The sequence below is a fragment of the Lynx rufus genome, unplaced genomic scaffold (assembly GCF_022079265.1).
Source record: "Lynx rufus isolate CCGP_SWC_20201006 ecotype Redwood Valley unplaced genomic scaffold, mLynRuf1.p SCAF_1, whole genome shotgun sequence".
Lineage (NCBI taxonomy): Eukaryota > Metazoa > Chordata > Mammalia > Carnivora > Felidae > Lynx > Lynx rufus.
Genome location: NW_025814823.1, coordinates 106,501,108 through 106,521,530, shown reverse-complemented (window position 1 = coordinate 106,521,530; position 20,423 = coordinate 106,501,108). Strand labels below are relative to the sequence as shown.

Sequence of the window (20,423 nt, the reverse complement as noted above, 5' to 3'; positions counted from 1 at the left end):
TCATGATCTCGCGGTCGGTGAGTTTGAGCCCCGCGTTGGGCTCTGTGCTGACAGCTCAAAGCCTGGAGCCTGTTTCGGATTCTGTGTCTCCCTCTCTCTGACCCTCCCCGTTCATGCTCGGTCTCCTCTCTGTCTCAAAAATAAATAAACGTTAAAGAAAAAAAAAAAAAGAACATAGATTTTCAACAAATTAAACTATAAAGATGGTTAAGTCATGACCAACCTGGGTTTCCCCAGAATGTCAGGCTGATTTAATGTTCAAGAATTTAACAGTAATTTGATAACTAAAAAGATAACTAAAAACCATCTGATCAACTCAAGTGTTAGAAGGGTATTTGATAAACTGCAATACGCATTCAAATTTTTTAACATCCCAGCAAATCTGAGATAGAAGAAAACTTCACCAAATGATAAAGCAAAAATCACACAGCCTGGTGAAATACTGTATCCCATCAAGTAAAAGAGATCCCAATTGCCAAAACTTGAACAATTTGAGTAATCGAATAACATAATATTGGGTGGGGTTAACCAAAGTATAAAAAAAAATCAAATAAGTCCATATTAATTAATAAGTGGTTATGTTGGGGCGCCTGGGTGGCGCAGTCGGTTAAGCGTCCGACTTCAGCCAGGTCACGATCTCACGGTCCGTGAGTTCGAGCCCCGCGTCAGGCTCTGGGCTGATGGCTCAGAGCCTGGAGCCTGTTTCCGATTCTGTGTCTCCCTCTCTCTCTCTGCCCCTCCCCCGTTCATGCTCTGTCTCTCTCTGTCCCAAAAATAAATAAACGTTGAAAAAAAAAAAAAATAAGTGGTTATGTAAATGAATACAGAGGAATAAGAGAGGAAGCTCCTGTACAGTAGACTTCCAAAGAATTTTACATAGATAGCCTCTCCTTAAAGAGGTAGAGCACAACACCCTGTGCAGAAGTACAGGCTACAATGACTTTCCTCTCGACCACAGTATGTCAAGGAGGAAAAAAGTGATTATTCAGAGGCAAAAAACTGAGAAACAGTCAAGATTTCAAAATTAACATTAGTGATAATACATGTTAATAACTAGGTTTCTTTTATATGCTAGATTGGAGAACCACTTCACCTCTGTGATTCTATTCTGAAAAACCTCAACTTTAGCGTAACCATGAGAAAGTCATCGCATAAACTAAAACAGGACACTGTCTAAAACACCTGATCAGTACTTATCAAAAATATCAAGGTCATCAAAACAAGTCAAGTTGAGCAAGAGTTATAGCCCAAAGGGAACCGAAAGAGATATAACCACTAAATGTAAAGTGACATTCAGTATTGGATCCTAGAAAAAACATACAGGAAAAACTAGTAAATTTTTAAAACATGGAATTTAGTTAATAAATAAAAACAAAGGGGCATCTGTGTGGCTCAGGGCATTAAGCATCCAACTCTTGATTTCAGCTCAAGTCATAATCTCACCATCCGTGAGTTTAAGTCCTACATCCAGCTCTGTGCTGACAGCAGGGAGCCTATTTGGGATTCTCTCTCTCCCTCTCTCTGCCTGTCACCCAACGGCACTCATGTGTGCATGTGTGCGCCACGCTCTCTCGCTCTCTAATTAATAAATAACAACGAACAAATTACTGATACACGCAACAATGTAAGCATGATACTAAGTGAAAGGCACAGAGAAGTATGCATTGCATCATTCCTTTTGTATGAAATTCTAGAAGTTATAACTACAGTGACAGGGGAACGACTGCCAATGGCCAGAAGTGAGGGGATAGGGCTGACAGCACAGAGACACTGTGGGTATTTTCAGTCATGGAAACGTTCTACATCATGAAACACCATAGTAGTTACTACAATACATACAGTTGACAAAATCAGTTGACAAAATCATATTATATATATGCATATTATATATTATACAGAATATACATAATATACACATTATGTGTGTATATATTGTGTGTATATACATTTATAAATCTTAAAAGGACACTCTTTTAATAGTCTTTTTATTGTCTTTAATGCTCTTTAACATTTAGTGAAGCTCATACCCTCATGTAAAAAGCTAATACCAAAAGATAATACTGGCACGACATAAGCAGCTGATAGAAATAAGGTTGCCTATTACTTCAATATTTCAGAATAGTTTCTGGACACAGTTGTAGGGATTAGGATCTTAGGGAACTCTTCCCAGAGGCACAGAAAAGGATTTTACTGTACCATCTTTTTGCAGGTTTTATGGGTGGTCAGTTTGTTCCAGAAAGACATTGCATTCTATATGGCAAACCCCAGGGAAACTAAGTTTTTTCTGAAGAACACAGTAATTTAATAGAATATGAGGTATCTGCTATTTGACCTTACTATACATGCCTCAGCCAGACGCTAAATTAGTTATTATGTGTTAGTATCAGGAATTATAATTCAATTCAAGTCATGACATTGTTAAAGGAGAATGGGGCTTTAAGGATTTGGGGGGAAATGCTGCAAAGAAAGGGGCAATTGCTATTCCAAGTTCATGTAAACAGAGTTTGGCTTGCTGTGAAGCTTTTATCACTTTCCTGAATGTTGTCAGCACCAGAAATTATCTTTCTTGGAATATACTTATGTGAGGTTTTCTTTTTTCCTTTTCCCCCTACTCCCCTTCAACCATGCTATAGCAGCTGGTTTCAATGAACAATTTGAAAGTCAGCAGATTATCTTCAAATGAAATGTTCAGCGTTGATCTTGACCCTTCTGCCTGGTGCTTTTGTGTCTTCTGACTGCTTCTTTCCCTAATAATAATTTGCTTTCCTCACACATAAAAAAAAAAAATCACCTCTTATTTTTGCCAAAGTTACAACCACCCACCAGCCTCCCAGGCTCCCTTATTAGAATCACTTTTCAATCCTTTCTCGCCCTTGATGTCATAGACAATTCATTAAGTCTTTCCAACTCCTTACCCAAATCTAAGGTCATATTGACCTCCATACTCCTGAGATGACCTTCCTTCTCCTGCCTCCATTTCCTCTGTCCTCAAACACCCTGTACACACTGATGTGAGACCTTTTAAAAGTATCTTTTAATGTTTTTTTTTTTTTTTTTTTTCTTGAGAGAGAAAGAGAGATCAAGCGGGAGGGGCAGAGAAAGAGGGAGATACAGACTCCAAAGCAGGGTCCAGGCTCGGAGCTGTCAGCACAGAGCCTGATGCGGGGCTCGAACTCATGAACCCCGAGATCACGACCTGAGCCAAAGTTAGACACTTAACTGACTGAGCCACCCAGGCACTTCAGACCTTTTAAGTATCTTTTCACTGATTCCTCCTTCTATACAAGAATCTATACTTCCCATTGCCTGCTATAAAAAAGCCACACTTTATATAAGGAACTGTATGCTGGACACTAAACTGTTCTTTTAAGTATTTTAGGTACCTCCAGAAAATTGGTTGTTTCCCCATCTGGAATTTAATGTTGACTAATTTTAACATAGGATTCTCACAATAAGCCTATACAGTAGATCTTCTTACCTCTTTTTTTTTTTTAATTTTTTTTTAACCTTTATTTATTTTTGAGACAGAGAGAGACAGAGCATGAACGGGGGAGGGTCAGAGAGAGAGGGAGACACGGAATCTGAAACAGGCTCCAGGCTCTGAGCAGTCAGCACAGAGCCTGACGCGGGGCTCGAACTCACGGACCACGAGATCACGACCTGAGCCGAAGTCGGACGCTTAACCGACTGAGCCACCCAGGCGCCCCACTTCTTACCTCTTTTTTACACAAGATGAAACCAACCATCAAAAAAACCAAAGTAACCACTCAGTTTGTAAGTGGTAGAGTTATTACTTTATTTCAGGTCATTCTGACTCCAAAGCCCATAATCATTAACCATTTATACTGCTTGCACATCAAATACCTATTTTTGTAGGTATCATTTTGTGCACCTAAAATCTCTTTTCCTACCATCTTGTCCAAGTTGGCTTTAATCTAAGTAGCAACTTGGGGGGGTGGGGGATGGTGCCTGGGTGGCTCAGTCAGGTAAGCATCCGACTCTTGGTTTCGGCTTAGAACATGAGCTAATGGTTCATGGGATCCAGCCCCATGTGGGGCTCTGCCCTCACAGTACAGAGCCTACTTGGGATTCTCTGTCTCCCTCTCTGTACGTCCCTTACTTGCGCTCTCTTTCTCCCTCTCAAACAAGAGGGAAGGAGGGAGGGAGGGAGAGAGGGAGAGAGAAAGAGAGAGGGAGAGAGAAAGAGAGAGGGAGAGAGAAAGAGAGAGGGAGAGAGAAAGAGAGAGGGAGAGAGAAAGAGAGAGGGAGAGAGAAAGAGAGAGGGAGAGAGAAAGAGAGAGGGAGAGAGAAAGAGAGAGGGAGAGAGGGAGAGAGGGAGAGAGGGAGAGAGGGAGAGAGGGAGAGAGAAAGAAAGAGAGAAAGAGAGAAAGAGAGAAAGAAAGAGAATAGTAAATAACAACCTGACTGAATTCCTTTTCCTGACTCTGGTCTCTGGCCTTACGTACTTGATCTGTTTGCTCTTGTTTACAGGTAGTCTATAATTCACCTGCACAAGATGTAACTTTGAGAATTAGGGATGTCTTGTATAGCCTATGGCCCCAGCCATTCATAGCATGTGTGGTCTATTGAATGTGATCAATAAATATCTGTCCCATCAAAAAAAAGAACCAAAGTTCTTAATTTTTGGCATCGTCTGGGCTCTTTATCTCTGAATCCCTTTAGTCATTAGTACACTTCTCAGCACAAAGTAAATACTCAGTAAACTGAATAAATAAGCAGTAAATACACAGTAAATACTATGTAACTAATACTTTGAATATTACAGGCGGGTACTTGTAGATACCATTTCCTCTGAAAAATACCTTGCAGTTGTTGGGGTTCTCTTGGACATTAGCCCTTTCTTTCATGAAGGTATAAATGTTAGATAAACAATGGTTGTGCCTGAAAAAGCATTCAGAAGCTAGAACTACTCTTAAACCCAACAAACTTCTGGGTTTGGCAACTTACACCTCACAGACATAAAACGGAATTAAAAAATAGTCAAAAAATAGTTGACTATATATCCAGTGGGAAAATAGTATCATTTATGAGTATCAACCTTTTAGGATCCAACAAGATGACCACCATTGTTGCTCTTAAGGAGCCATCCTAAAATAAATGAGAGCATAACCAACGATTGTTTAAAGGATAAGTATTTGCCATTACATAGCATTGTTTCCTTCTCAAGGATGTCACAGTCATTTTGCTTCACCCTTAAGAATAATTGTCCTGGTTTGTGATGTTTTATCTCTGTCTTACTCATGATTTTTAAGTAGAGAAGATAATTTTTGCAAAATGATGTCAGGGTTTCTGAATCACAGTTCCATATTGTGACATATTGAAATGGTGCTGCAGCCAGGAATTCATTCACAAATGCTTGTTTTGTGATCAGAGATGTATTTGTTAAACAGCGCTACCACCTGCTGGTAAGTTTTCCAATAATGCACACCATAGCAAATCTAAAAAAGGCAAAAAAAAAAAAAAAAAGTAAAAGGAAAACCAGGACAATTTCTTATTAGAACTCCATTTACCTACGACATTCTATAATTGCACTTTCTACTGTACTATCACATCCACTTAAGCACTCCTTTATAAGATAGCCCAGTGAATCTTCCAAGATTAAATGTCCAAACGTTTCTTTTCTCAAGAACCTAAAATTGGATTATTTTCACCTACTTCCTAGAGTGTGCATATTTGGGTGAACATTTTACTCAATTTTTATACAGTAGGGAATCAAATTTCTTACGGAAGAATAATGTGTACACATGAAAATCATCTGCTGAGGATTACTAAAAAAATATAGATTTCTCAGTGTGATGGTCAATTGTAGGAGTCAGTTTGGGTGGGTCAGTGGGTGTCCAAATCATACATGGTATCCAGAGGTGTCTATAACACTGTTTCCAGTTGAGGTTACTATTTCAATCAATGTACTCAGTAGATTGCCCTCCCCATTGTGGTTGGGCATCACCAATCCAGTAAGTCTTGTATAGAAGGAGGCATTCACCCCTTTATTTTCCTGCCCCACTGAGTAAACTGGGACATTTCATTTCACCTCATCTCATCCTGCCCTAGACTAGGATTTGCATCAGCAGGTCTCTTAGACCTTCAGATTCTTTTTGAATGACACAATTTGATTTTCCTGTTCTCCAGCAGGAAGGGGGCAGATCCTGAGACTTTCCAGCCTCCATTATCATGTGAGCTCATCCCTATTACATCACATATTACACGTATGTGATATATATGTATATACACACATATATATATCAGATAGAGGAGAGAGAACAGATATTTACAGATGATGAAATGATACACTCAGATATATACAAAGAATACATATATATACAATTTCCCCCATTGGTTCTTTTTGTCCAGAGAATGCTGATTACTACAGATTTAGGTATCAAGAGTGGTTTCAGAAGAAGAGAATTTTCAAGATGATTTTTCTAAATTGGTTCCAGGATTTCTAGTAACAGAGTACATGGATATCCCATGGCATGATTTGGCATTAGAGATACATAAAATAGTTGGCATTGTATACTCCTAACCAATCCCTTACAAAAAGTAGAAACCTGGGTGATACCTTTTAAACTCATATTTTCCAAAAGTATCAGTCATCTGGTTGTTCCTAATGTTTCTGGACAAAGTGGTACAAAGGAGGAGCTTAGGGATTTGAATTCCTAGCTTGAACACAGCATAAATAACCTGAGAGCACCATGTGTGTCCTAAGAAGACCCCGATCTCCTATCCCCTCAGGGTTGAAATTCCTGAAAATCCAGGGCAACATCTTATCGTATCATCAGTTGAATTACAATGAAAGTGCAGCTGGGAATACCGGACCGGTAATTCTGATGAGACTTTATGGTCAGTAGAAGTGGCCTCTCCTCACCCCCATTAGTGGTCTGCCTTCCCTCCACTTCTGGTGAGGAAAACTGTATTGTGTGATGTAACTCTAACGGCCTCCTGTGATTCTCCTCAGGACCCACTCCATCGCCCTCCTCAGCTTTTGGATCTGGAACTAGACACAAGCCCCAGCAGCTCCCTACCAGTGAAGTAAAAGGTGTGATCTTGGAGGACACGTGTTATACTCCAACAGAACTTTCAGACCTTTGTAACTTTTACAGACAGAAATCTGAGGAATGTGCATAAATGGATACTGAGTCCAGAAGCAATCACAACAATCTGACTCATGTAAAACCTATTACATTGACTAGCTACTTTTAGTGTTCTTACAAGTAAAATAGACACGAAGCTTATTAAATTCTTATTAAATCTGTGTAACCAAAAAAGTCTACGTTAAATGAACCAAAGTGTAAACCCAATCACAGAGAATCATAGCTCCTCATTCTCAGAGGTTTCTAGACCTAAAACCCACTCAAGAGGGGAGGCCAGGACCTCATTCCAGCAAGGACCTCATTATGCTACCAAAAAGTTACACGGTTCCTCTTTCACCCAGCCTTCATAAAAGGCACCTCTAGCCTTTTCACAGGGTAATAATACAAGGAAATAACCACAACTTTCAGGAACTACTAGACACTGGCTCTGAATTGGCACTAATTCCAGGAGACATGAAACATGACCATGGCCCACGAAAGTAAGGACTTAGGGAGGTCAGGAGATCAATGGAGTTTTTCCTCTGGTCCATCTCTCAGGTGACACAGTGGTCCCGAACCAATCCTATCAGTATTTCCCCACAGTTTTAGAATGTACAAATACAACAGACGTACTCAGGAACTGGTAGAAACCCCAAACCCTAGAAACGTCTGACCTACAGAGTGGCTATTCTGGGAGGTGAGTCCAAGTGAAAGCCATTACAACTGCTTCTACATAGGATAATAATGCAAAAGTAATACCACATTCCTGGAAGGACTGCAGAGACTGGTGTCCTCATCAGGGACTTGAAAGACAGATTCACACACCACATGCTTATTCAACTCTCCTATTTTCCCAGAGCCAAAGACAGATGGGCCTTGGAGAATGACAGTAGGTTACTCTAAGATTAACTAGGTACTGACTACAACCGCAGCTGCTGTACCAGATGTCATTTCATTACTTGAGCAAATTAACACATCCCCTGGTACCAAGTATTCAGCCATTCATCTGGAAAACAGCTTTTTCTCCATCTCTGTCCATAATGTCCACCAGAAATGTATTTTTTTCCAACTGGCAAGGCCAGTAATACACCTTCACTTATGTAATGCCATGATGTTAGCTGATTAATCTTGGTCCTACCTCAAGTGTTTATCCCAACTCTCCAGTCATATGTCATAATTTAATTGAGAGATACTGACCACCTTTACCTTCTGTAAGTACATATACAATGGTCTAGTATATTGATGACAATAAGCTGCTTACAGCTAGTGAGCAAAAATAGCAACTAATTTAGAATGGTGATACCTGATCACCAAGCCATTAAGTTGGGTGTGCACAGCAATAGTCCATCATCAAATGGAACAAGTACACATGACCAGCCCTGAGCAGCTTCTTAAGGCACAAATAAGTTCCGAGAAGTGGCTCAAAAGCCCCTGATCACTGTTCCTGTTAAAGTGCCTTCTCTTTCCCAGCCCCCATCTAGGGCCTTATACATATTTTCTTACAATCACTGAGAGAAGATGACAGTCTAGTTTAAAAATGATTCTGCAGGATATGCAGCTCTCACCTTAAAGTTGACAGCTGTAGCACTATAACCCTCTGTGGGAAATCTCTGAAGGAAAACAGGGAAGGGAATCTTCTCCATGGGGGGTGCGCGTGGTTTTTCACTTTGCTTGGAAGGAGAAATGGGCAGATGTACAATTATATACCAATTCATGGACTGTAGCTAATTGTTTTGCTGAATGTCCAGGGATATCGAAGGATTATAATTAGAAAACTCAAGATAAAAAAATTTTATGATGAAGTCTGGGGCTTATCAATCAGCATAGTATTCCACAAAGCAATGCTTTAGATCAAGCAAAGTTTTTTATAGCAAAAGAAGGACAGTGATGGACCCAGGCTCATAGAATTCACTGGTCTTACTATGTTCTTCACCACCCCAAGGCAACTAGCTAGATAAAACAGAGTAATGGCGTTTTGATGACTCAGTTACAGTGCCATTTAAGTAGCAATTCTTTGTAGGTCCTCAACAAGATACCCTAGAATGCTACATACACTCTCAATCAGTATCCAATATATGATGCTATTCTTCTAATAGCCAGAATAAATAGCTCCAAGTATCAAGGAGGAGAAATGGCAGTGGAACCACTCAGTACTACCCTTGATATCTACTAGTAAAATTTTTGCTCTTTGTTCTTGACATAATATGCTCTGCTGGCCAAGCAGTTTTATTTCCACAGGTAGGAAATCTATCAACAGACATAAAATGAGTCCATTTATCTGGAAGGGAAGATTGCCACTGGCTGGCCACCTTGGGCTCCTAATGTTTCTGAATGACCTGGCCACAAAGGGAGTTTTACTGTTAACTGGGGTATCTTGATCTAATACCAAGATAAAACTGGACTCCTACTCTATAACAAAAGCAAGGAAGAGTTTGTCTGGAACAGAGGCAATTCCTTAAGGGCATCACTTAGTAGCATCATGTCCTATGCTTAAGGTCAATAGAAAACTACACTAACCCAATCCAAGGAAGACTTCTAACTTCTCAGAATCAAGATCAACTGATGTGCTTCCTAAATACAAAGGGAATACAGAATGAGAAGGCAAAGAAAGTAATTATAAATACGAGTTACAACCATGGGACCATCACACAAATTAGGACTATTTCTGTACAATACACACACACACCTTTTCTTTCCTCTTATTCCCTTACCGTGTAACATAACATGTATTGATTTTGTACCTTAGTAGTCAAGTATTATTAATTCAACATCTTAGGGTAAGTTATAGGATATCAAGGAAAAGATAAAGCGTTATTCAAGGATTTTACTTCCTTTACTGGGAAGCAGCCACTCCATTTTCAATTGTACACAGGACAGTTGTTGCCTAATAGGCAGAATTAAGACCTTGTTATTATTATTTAGAAATTAGATATGGTTTAAGGAGATGTGGTGGGGGGGCCAAGTTGATAAGATGTGGACTGGTGGTTCATTTTATGTGTCAGTTTGAGTGAACCATGGGGTGGGTAGATTAAATTACTGTGATGACTTTTGGAGCAGATGTGTCCAGATGAGATTAACATTTGAATCAGTGGACCCAATAAAGTAGACTGCCCTCCCCACTGTGGTGGGCATCAAGCAATCTGAGGAGGGCGTGAACACAAAAAAGGCAGAGGAAGGAGGGATAGGGGTCTTTTTTCCTGCCTCATTAGTTGAGCAGGGACATCCCATTTCATCTCTTTTGGCCTCAGACCAGACTCGTATCATTAGCATCTCTGCTTCTCAGGCCTTCAGACTTGGACTGGTGGACACCTGCCAGCCTTTCTGGTTCTCTAGCTTGCAGGTGGCAGAATGGGAGACTTCTAAGCCCACATAACCACGTGAAATAATTTGTTAATCAACTTCCACATAGAGACCTCCCAATGCATATGTACACATACATGTACATATCCCGTTTCTGCTTCTTGCTAGAACCCAGAACTAGGTTTCTCTCCTGAACATTCTAATTTTGTCATTGCATACAAAGCATCAGAAAAAAAAAAGTTCTTTGAGGCGAGCACCTCAAACGACTCTAAAGATGACAACGGTTACAAAGCTCAGACTTGAGCAAAGAAGTCATCATGGCTCTAAACCACAGTCTGATCAAGTACAAGATTCCTCTCAAAATGTAGTTCTTCTGAAGAGAAATATGGGGGATATAGCAGAATCCAAGGACTAAATTTCTCCAAGAACCTTCCATCGTGGACATACTCTTCCCAGTGTAAACATTTTTTGAGAGCCCTAACATTTATGTGTGCAAGACAAGCCCAGGTACCAACTGAATTTGCACAAATGACAATAATGGGACAAGCTTATTTAGTCAGCAATGTTGCTACCCCCAATTAGCTATCTCACTATACCAGAGAGGATTGGTAAAAAAAAAAAAAAAAAAAAAAAAAAAAAAGTTAATCTTACTAAATAAAAAAAACAAAAACAAAAAAACCTCAACATCAATGGATTTAGCAAAGTAAGGGGCAGGAAAAAAAAAGGGGTGAATGCCTCCTTCTATGCAAGACTTACTGGATTGGTGATGCCCAACCACAATGGGGAGGGCAATCTACTGAGTACTAAGTACTGAATACTAAGTTTTTAACTTAAAGGAAACCTGAATCTGGAAACCTAGGCGGAATATTGTAGAATAATGTACTCAGAAACTTGGGTCCATCAGTCTTAACCACTACCGCCTTCACAATAAAGCTGGGATTGGCAATTAGGGAAGAGGAGACAATCCAAAAAGTAGTATCTCAGAAAATAAATTCAAACCCAGGTGAACAGTCTATGAAGTTGTTAATCTTTTTTTTTTTTTAAATATACTTAATGTTTATTTTTGAGAGATAAAGAGACATAGCCTGAGCGGGGGGTGGGGTGGGCAGGGAGAGGAGTCACAGAATCTGAAGCAGGCTCCAGGTTCTGAGCTGTCGGCACAGAGCCTACACGGGGCTTGAACCCACAAATTGCGAGATTGTGACCTGAGCCGACGTCGGATGTTTACCGGACTGAGGCAACCAGGCATCCCAGAAGCTGTTAATCTTAAAGTGGCAGTCAACATGGGCACTGACATCCATATTAGTGGGACAGACAGGGAGTCAATCGTATGGGAGCAAGCTGGTTTTCAGTGGGACAGAGAACAGGCAAAACTGCACTGAATATAGTATATAGCTTATAAAGAGAAGTCTGCAGCCATACCTGCAGAAGGTATGGTTTGGGGCACCTGGGTGGCTCAGTTGGTTGAGTGTTGGACTTCGGCTCAGGTCATGATCTCACAGTTCATGAGTTTGAGCCCCACATTGGGCTTGCTGCTGTCAGCCTGCTTCAGGATCCAAAGCAGATCCTCTGTTCCCTTCTCTCTGCCCCTCCCCACTCGTACTCTGCCCCAAATAAATAAAAATTAAAAAAAAAAAAAGAAGGTATGGTTCAAGGAGCGAAGAACCCAACTGTTCAAAACGTTATGCTTTTCTGTTCTCTTTCAAGGCTATTTTCTCTTCCTCCTCATTTCATTCCTTTCATGTATAGTTTCCACTTAATGCAGAGGAGAATTTCACATTCCAAGTCATTTGCCTTTTTAAAATGCTGTATCCTCTATATAGCTCTGTGGATAAGGAATTACTGGACTTCCAGAGTGGATGCTAGGAAAATCAATGTCAATAAGCCAAGCTAGTAATTATGAATATCTAGACAGAAATTGTGGCAGTCAAGGTGGAAAAGATGGGACACATTTGACTGACATTATGAGGCAGGGTTGTCAAAGTAGACTATGAACTGGAATACAGCCTCATTGGTCATCTTGTTTAATACCACAGTATCTGATGTTTCTAATACATGGCTGAGGAAACTTTAAAAATAAAGTATTCTCTTCCTGGGCCAGCGCTCAACCAGGAGGACGTAATTCAGGCAGGGCCCTAAAGATGGTGAAGCCTAAAGGTGAAAAGCCACGCCACTTCTTTTCTATATCTCTCAGACTCTCCTTAGGCTGGAGGTTAATTCATATGTGAAGGCCCAGCTATGGGAGCTGAATATAATAGCAGCCAAAGAAATTGAAGTTGACGGTCATCAAAAAACTATTACAATCTTCTGTTCTTTCTATTCCTCAACTGAAATCTTTCTAGAAAAAAAGTCTGTTAAATCCATGAGTTGGAGAAAAAGTTGAGTGGGAAGCACAATGTCTTCAATGCTCAGGAGAATTTTGACTAAGCCTACTTAAAAAAGCTACATAAAAAAAAAAAAAATGCATTCAAGAAACCACACTCTGACAGCTGTGTACATGTGGTCCTAGAGGATGTAGTCTTCCCAAGTTACGCTGGGCAAGAAAATTCAAAATGGATGCCATGCAGCTCACAAAGGTTTATTTAGATAATGCATGATAGAATGATGTGGAACATTAAGTTTCAACTGTTTTTCGTGTAAGAAGGTCGTGCAAAAGATGCTCATTTTAAATCCCCAGAGTTTCAGCTGTAAAAAAAAGATGACAAAATATCATTCACACAAAACCCAGAAACATTTATAATAAAGACAAGTTCATAGCCCAAACAAGCTAAAACATCATTTTCCTTGTTTTATGTTGCCAAGAAAACAACGGCAGAGACATCTTATTAACACCTCCTTATTTCTGCATTAACATCATGTGCACTCAGCAAAGACCAAAAGCCAACTCTGGAAGTAAGGCCCAAGGTCGAAGGTAAGGCCTACTTTAAATATAACCTGAGACAAATTGAAACCAAGTCCTTAAAGATTAGCAAAGCACATTTTGAAAATTGACATCCCAAGTAACAGGGGCTTGAGAAACTTCCCTAAGCTTTCCAAAGATTCTAAGAAAGCATTAAATCAAGACTACACAAGTCCTAAATGTTTAATTAATAATTTAACTGCATGCTCAAAAGAAAAAAACCTTAGCGTTTGTACAAAATGTTTTCTCAGTAATGTGCTTTCCACATGAAAAAAAAATGCAAGAATTACAGTATTATTAAACATAGCTAAAAAAAAAAAAAAAAAAAAACCCAATCAGTAGATACCTAAACTAAATTGGCTAAGATGGTAAATTTGTTAGACAATATTTAACACAGGACGTATAAATACGCTCAAAGAACTAGAGGAAAGGATGTTCTCATAAGTAGATGAAAATACAGTCTTCATAAATAAACAGGAAATAGAAGCTGAAATACAAAAATTATCAAAACTAACCAAGAAAACTCTACTTCTGTCCATCAGTGGTTAATTTTGAGAGGATTTCACTTTCTCCGTAAGTAGAAAACCTAACAAAATACATAAAACAAGTGATATGTATACATTATACATTTGTTACTTCAACATTACATTGTTTACCTTCATTGCCTTAATTTTTTTTGGAATTTTTAGTTTTTATTTACTTTGGAAAGAGAGAGACAGAGCAAGCAGGAGAGGGACAGGGAGACACAGAAACTGAAGACAGGCTCCAGGCTCTAAGCTGTCTGCACAGAGCCTGATGTGGGGCTCAAACCCATGAACCTTGAGACCATGACCTGAGCCGAAGTCAGACGCTTAACCGACTGAGCCACTCAGGTGCCCACCTTCATTGCATTTTTAAAAGCACCATTTCAGGCAGCCCTTATTAAAGCAGACTGTGTTAAGACTTTTAGATATAAAATATAAATATTGACTAGAAAGTTCCAATTGTGTGTATTTTTATATAAGTAATAAAAAATTTCTCATTTTTTCTAGAGCAGTATACCTTATAGGTAATATAATTTCTCTTTCTCCTGTCAAGTATAACCTTTTACTTCCAGAGGAATTTAAGTGTGTCTTTAAGAGAAATAATCTGGGGCCTTAAAGTAGGAAACAAAGAAATTGGCTGCGATCAGTAAAAATAGCAATTGTTGATTTAGAAGTGAAATTTGTAATTTGTCAATTCTAGGTCTTAAACCCATTTTTCTTTTTTTTTTTTTTAATTTTTTTTTTTAATTTATTTTTGAGACAGAGAGAGACAGAGCATGAACGGGGGAGGGTCAGAGAGGGAGACAGAGAATCGGAAGCAGGCTCCAGGCTCTGAGTGGTCAGCACAGAGCCCGACGTGGGGCTTGAACTCACGGACCGCGAGATCATGACCTGAGCTGAAGTCGGACGGCCAACCGACTGAGCCACCCAGGCGCCCCTTAAATCCATTTTTCTTAAAATGTTAGCATGAAATATAAAGGAACCAAGATTATTTCATAAAAAAGTACAGAATATTTAAACAATTTTAGAACAGAATTTGGAGTAAGTTTTTGAAATAAGTATTTTAATAACTTAAGTTCCCATAGTGTATTTTAAATATCTAACCTTAAGCAAATTTTAAATAAAAATTACAGCACATATAAGAATGATGCTTTTTGAGAAAAAAAAACCCCATTGTTCTTATTAATTCATTCATTCAACAATATCTATTGTTGAATAACTACAATGCTCTTGGCATTGTTGGAGATGCTTGTAGAACATACTAGAGAAAGATCTCTTCCGGCACATACCTTATATTCTACCATGGAGAGAAAGAAGTGATTTATACACATGATAGATTAGTAAAGTAACAGTCTAGTAGTTAATAAGTGATTTGAGAAAAAGTATAAAGAAAAAGTAAACCAGAGTACGAAAGATCAAGAGTGCCAGGGTTGTTTATGTGTAAAATCATCTTACCAAATCCACTGTAGGTATTTTTTCCAACATACCAGTACTTTAATAAAACATTTTATAGTGCAAATATAGGGCAAATCCTTAGATCCTATCTTAAGAATGCAATATCCAGAGGCTACCTCTGACCCAAGGTTTATTACAGAACAAACATTCCTTTAAATTGCCATCTCTTTTGGAATTTCAGCTAAACAATGTTCAATGCTTCATGCCTTATATGTCATGTGAAATAATTTTAAGAGCCATTCTGTTAAAATTTAAGAAATACGTAACTTACTTTTCTGGGAACCTTTTTTCGGGTAAAACAGAATTTTCAGGTAAAGCTAGAATTGTATCACCATCTACTTCACTATGCAGAAAACCAAAAAATCCTTAGATATTAGCCAGTTAAAGGTTAAAAGTAAACGATTACCTTGTACCGGAGAATAGTTTGTAATATTATTTATAAACATATATAAAACATTATTTAATGCTGAAATTTACAAAATGGTCAATAGCTATAGTTTACTACCTTCATTTTTAACACCTATAATTTTTATTAATTTTTAGTACTGCTTAATTGCAAACCCGAGTAGATTTCGAAGCTGCTCAGCTTAATAATATCCCTCCTTCAAGGGTACTATTGGTTCACAGATCCACAATAGCCAAGAACATGGGTGTTTATTAATGTGCCCTGGGAGTAGTCATTTGCCTGTTGAGTCAGCTACCAAAGAAGAGGCCCAATCCTTCTGAAAAGAAGCTGTTTTAGGTACCACACTGATAGTTCAGTAGAATGTTCATACTCTAATAAACTTCAACCCAGAGGGCACCTGATCCAAAGGCACTCCTCCACCTGCAGAAGTTAGACAAGTCAGGCATCATTAATTTCTGCTCTCCACAGCCCAGAACCCTCAGATGGCTCAAGGTAGCATCAGTCATTAAATTTTTTTAAAAAATGGTTTTACCAAAACATAAAAGGACTAGTCTTTATAAGCTTTATAAAATTATTACAACCTTCTGAAATTTAATAATGGAAAGAAACCTTTGAGAGAACCAAACGTACCCTGATTATATTAAATAGGGCACATTGAACATAACAAAACTAGAAGCCCTACATGTCCACAAATAAGCAGCTGAAAATCTGAAAATGTGGCCTCCTCCCACTTAGCTGTACCCCCACTATACTCCACCCGCCTTGAGGTCTTTACACTTACTTGGTTTTAATTTTGCCTTCTTATACACCTGTTAATAATAATCAAACAGCACCGTAAAGCAGTTGAATGGGTCAGCAGGCAAGTAGAAGATACTGATGTCTAACAGAACACATCAAGAGGCCCCCGGGTGGCTCAGTCATTTAAGGGTCCAACTTCAGCTTGGGTCATGATCTTATGGTTCGTGGTTTCAAGCCTGGTGCCTGCTTCAGATTCTGTGTCTCCCCGTCTCTTTGCCCCCTCCCCTGTGTGCGCTCTCTCTAGCTCTCTCTCTCTCTCAGAATATTAAAAACAAAAAACAAAAAACAAACAAAAAAACAGACCATGTCACAATGACAAAATGGACAAAATGACATTATTCTTGAGATCCTGGTCACACAAACACACCCAGGTTCCTCATTCTTCTGTCACTTTTACCTTCACTATAAATAGATATGAGGTTAACTTGTCAACTGAAGTTAAACTTCTAAATGCTCCTACCAAAATCACCAATTTTCATTATACCTCATGTTTATTTCCATAATTTCTTCAGGGGCACCAGGGAAGCTTAGTCGGTTAAGAGTCATATGCTTGATTTCAGCTCAGGTCATGATCTCAGGGTCATGAGATCAAGCCCTAGGTCTGGTTCCTCTACTGGGCATGGAGCCTGCTTAAGATTCTCTTTCTACCCCTCCCCCCACTCCGTTGGCACACGTGGTCACTATAAAAAAAAATCCTTTAAAAAAATGGAAAACTCTTCAACAACTGTCAAGGCATTTCTTGTGTTGCCCACAAAAAGTTCAAGACCTATTTTATGTTCTGCATTCCATGTACAATTTAGCAAGGAATTCAAGAGGTACAAAATTAGTTCCTTAAAACTAATTGTACAGGGCAAGAAACTTAGGTTACAAACAAGACTAGAAGCTGGTTGGCTGAGGTAAGACAGGTATGTCATTCTCCCCTCTCCAACCAAGAGATGGCTGCTAAGAGAGGTGCACAAATTTAATTCAAATGCAGGCTTCCCATAGCTTTGGGTGTCATTCCAAATGCAAGCAATAGCACCTCTCTCACTGATTCCATGGAAATTTGTACCTCTACCAAGTCTTTCTGTTTTACCTCATGCTTACTTCTTACTGTTTCTTCTACTCAACTGTCATCAGCTTTAGTTCAAGGATAATATAACCTCTTTAACTGTCGCAGTCAATACAGTACTTTTCACCCAGAAGACACTAAGAAGTGTTCATTGAATGAAAATGTTAAGTTAGAGGACCCCGACCTGAGGCGCTCCTCAGTCACCAAATGTTCCCAGATTGCTTTTTAAAAGGCTGAGTATCATCTTCGGCAAAATAAAATACCAACTGTTTTATGGTATAAAAAAAAAAAAAAAAAAAAAAATTAATTTCAGCAACTTGCCTAGGAATTCTAAGACACTACACTAAACAACATACAGCACTTGACGATTACCAAACTACATGAAATAGGGAATATTCCCTCTGCCTAAGAACCTCGACTGCATAGGTCATTCCAAACATATATTAATCACTGCTTATACCCTAAAGGTACTTTTCTCAAAATGTGTGCTCCTAACTCCTTCTAGTTTCAAAAGATTTACACATCAAGACAGACTACAAAAGGTACATACAGAAGGGTTGCGTTAAATCACACCTTAAATGAAGGCCAATTAAAACACAGGTATTAGAAATTAAGTTACTTATGCTTTGACTGTGGATCAACAAACTCCTAGGCACGAGGTTGAATGGCTTAGGTATGTCCTAGCATATACTCTCTTGAAAACTTCGAACTTGCTTTACCCAAAGGGAAGAAAAAAAAAATTTTTTTTTTTTTAAGTTTACTGACTTATTTTGAGAAAGACAGAGACAGCATGAGCAGGGAAGGGCAGAGAGAGATAGGGAGAGAGAGAGAATCCCAAGCAGGCTCCACACTGTCAGGGCAGAGCCTGAAACGGGGCTCAAACTCACGAGACCATGAGATCATGACCTGAGCAGAGGTCACGACTGAGCCTGGTGCCTCCAAGTGAAGAAAATATTTCAAGGACCATCCAAGTTTCATTGCCTTTAAGGAAAGAGAAAATTAGAAAGAAATTAATGGTTTTGGGAAATGTAACTGACCAGGAGGGCAAGTGATTTTATAAATTACTTAAACACCATCTGTTGCAGGTGGCAGAGGGAGGCAGTGCCAAGAGGCAGCGGGAGTCGTCTGTTTTCAGAAGTCAGTAATGAGGGTCTATCCGGAAGTGATCTTAAACACTCAAGCTGGAGAAGGGGAAGACATTTTTGTTATGAGTAACTGATACCAAGAAAAAATTTTTTCGTGTCAAAAAAACAACACTGGGGCACCTGGGTGGCTCAGTCGGTTGAGCATCCAACTTCTGCTCAGGTCATGATCTCACCATTTGTGGGTTCATGCCCCACGTCTGGCTCTGTGCTGACAGCTCCGAGCCTGGAACCTGCTTTGGATTCTGTGTCTCCCTCTCTCTGCCCCTTCCCATCTCACACTCCCGTGTCTCTCCCAAAAATTAAAAAACAACAACAACAACAAAAAAACACACCACCACCACCAGCAGGCTTATCTCAGAGAGAAGGAGCATAAAAAACAGGGCCTTGTCAGAATCAGTGTTGGATATGATCTCACTAGATATTGAAGTTTGCAGATGGCCATAGTAAACACCTCTGGACATTCAAGTGTGTAACTGATGAGAGAGTGCTCCAGAGCTATACGGATACAAACAGTCCAAGCAAGGTCAAGTTAGTGGGTATACTAATATATAGACAAGGAAGTGAATACAACTCCAGAGTCCATCAGCCTTAGTAAACCAGAATAGGGATCATTTCCATCCTTGCTAGCACCTGAACCTGACAGTGGACAGTGGTCATTAAAGTCATCAAGCAGACACGAGGGGAAGGAAAAGCGAGACCCATCACAGAGAACCCCATCTGTACCCTATCAAATACAATGAAAAAGGGATTATTTAAGCAGTAATAGCATTATACTTCTTTTCATTATAGATTTGTTTTTAACTGAACTATTAACTACTGAAAAAATGTTCAAGTTTTATAGAGATTCATGTATGTTGATGATCAATGAGGATCATCAGTGTATTTTGGCTCTTCAAGTAATTTTTTGACACTGTTAGGACAGTAATCAAGCCCTCCCACAATAATCTTTTGATGTCTCTGCCAGAGACAGAGCCCAGACCTAGATGGAAAAGATCATTTAATCCAAATCGTGGAAAGACATAAAGCAAAGCTTAAAGGTTGTACCTCTTCTTTGGTTAATAGCCTGTAAATTTTATACAATAAAAATGTTGCTTTGTTTGATGTGAGTCCTCTCTTTACCCCTAGATATACATGTTTTATATGTTAAAAAAATGTATTAAGAAAAAAAAAAAGTTTCCCTAAGCGTCACCTTTCCTCTATCAACCCAGTGAAGTGAAAACACGTCCTGCCTGTTTGAGAGTGCCCAGAGTATGCGTCCTGCTGTTTCATGGTTATTTAATTATGTAATGACTCATCAACTTCTCATTTAGTCACAGAATTATAAAAAAGCAATCATCATGAAATCAACACTGAGGATAAGTTATACCAAGGGGCAGGATTTAGCAACGTTATATTGCTGTTTTTCTTCTCTGTTGGCCCCTAAGCCTAGCATTCTGGATGTTGGTCAGGAATCACTCACCAGTGAGACTGATGAAGAATTTTCAAGATGTGTTGATGGAACATTGGAATATTCTCAGTTTACCTCTGCCTGCTGGCATTTTTCTGCATCTGCTTATGGTCTTTAAGACAAAGAAGGTTATTTTAAAATCCTAAGACAGTTTTAGAAATGCTATGGCAATGAAAATGAAGTCATATTCAGATTACTCTATGCAGTAGACAGCAGTAATAATCTTGATTGTGTCCTGGCTGAGACACAAATTAAGCCATTCTTCTCAAGTGGTGCATTAGGCAGAGTTGGGGGCCAAGTATAAAAC

At 39.1% G+C, this 20,423-nt stretch overlaps 1 pseudogene; it reads left to right on the top strand.

The window, feature by feature from the left end:
* The first annotated feature begins 6,713 nt into the window (after positions 1-6,713).
* Positions 6,714-13,009, top strand: LOC124509408 (40S ribosomal protein S7-like; annotated as a pseudogene).
* Positions 13,010-20,423: the final 7,414 nt, after the last annotated feature.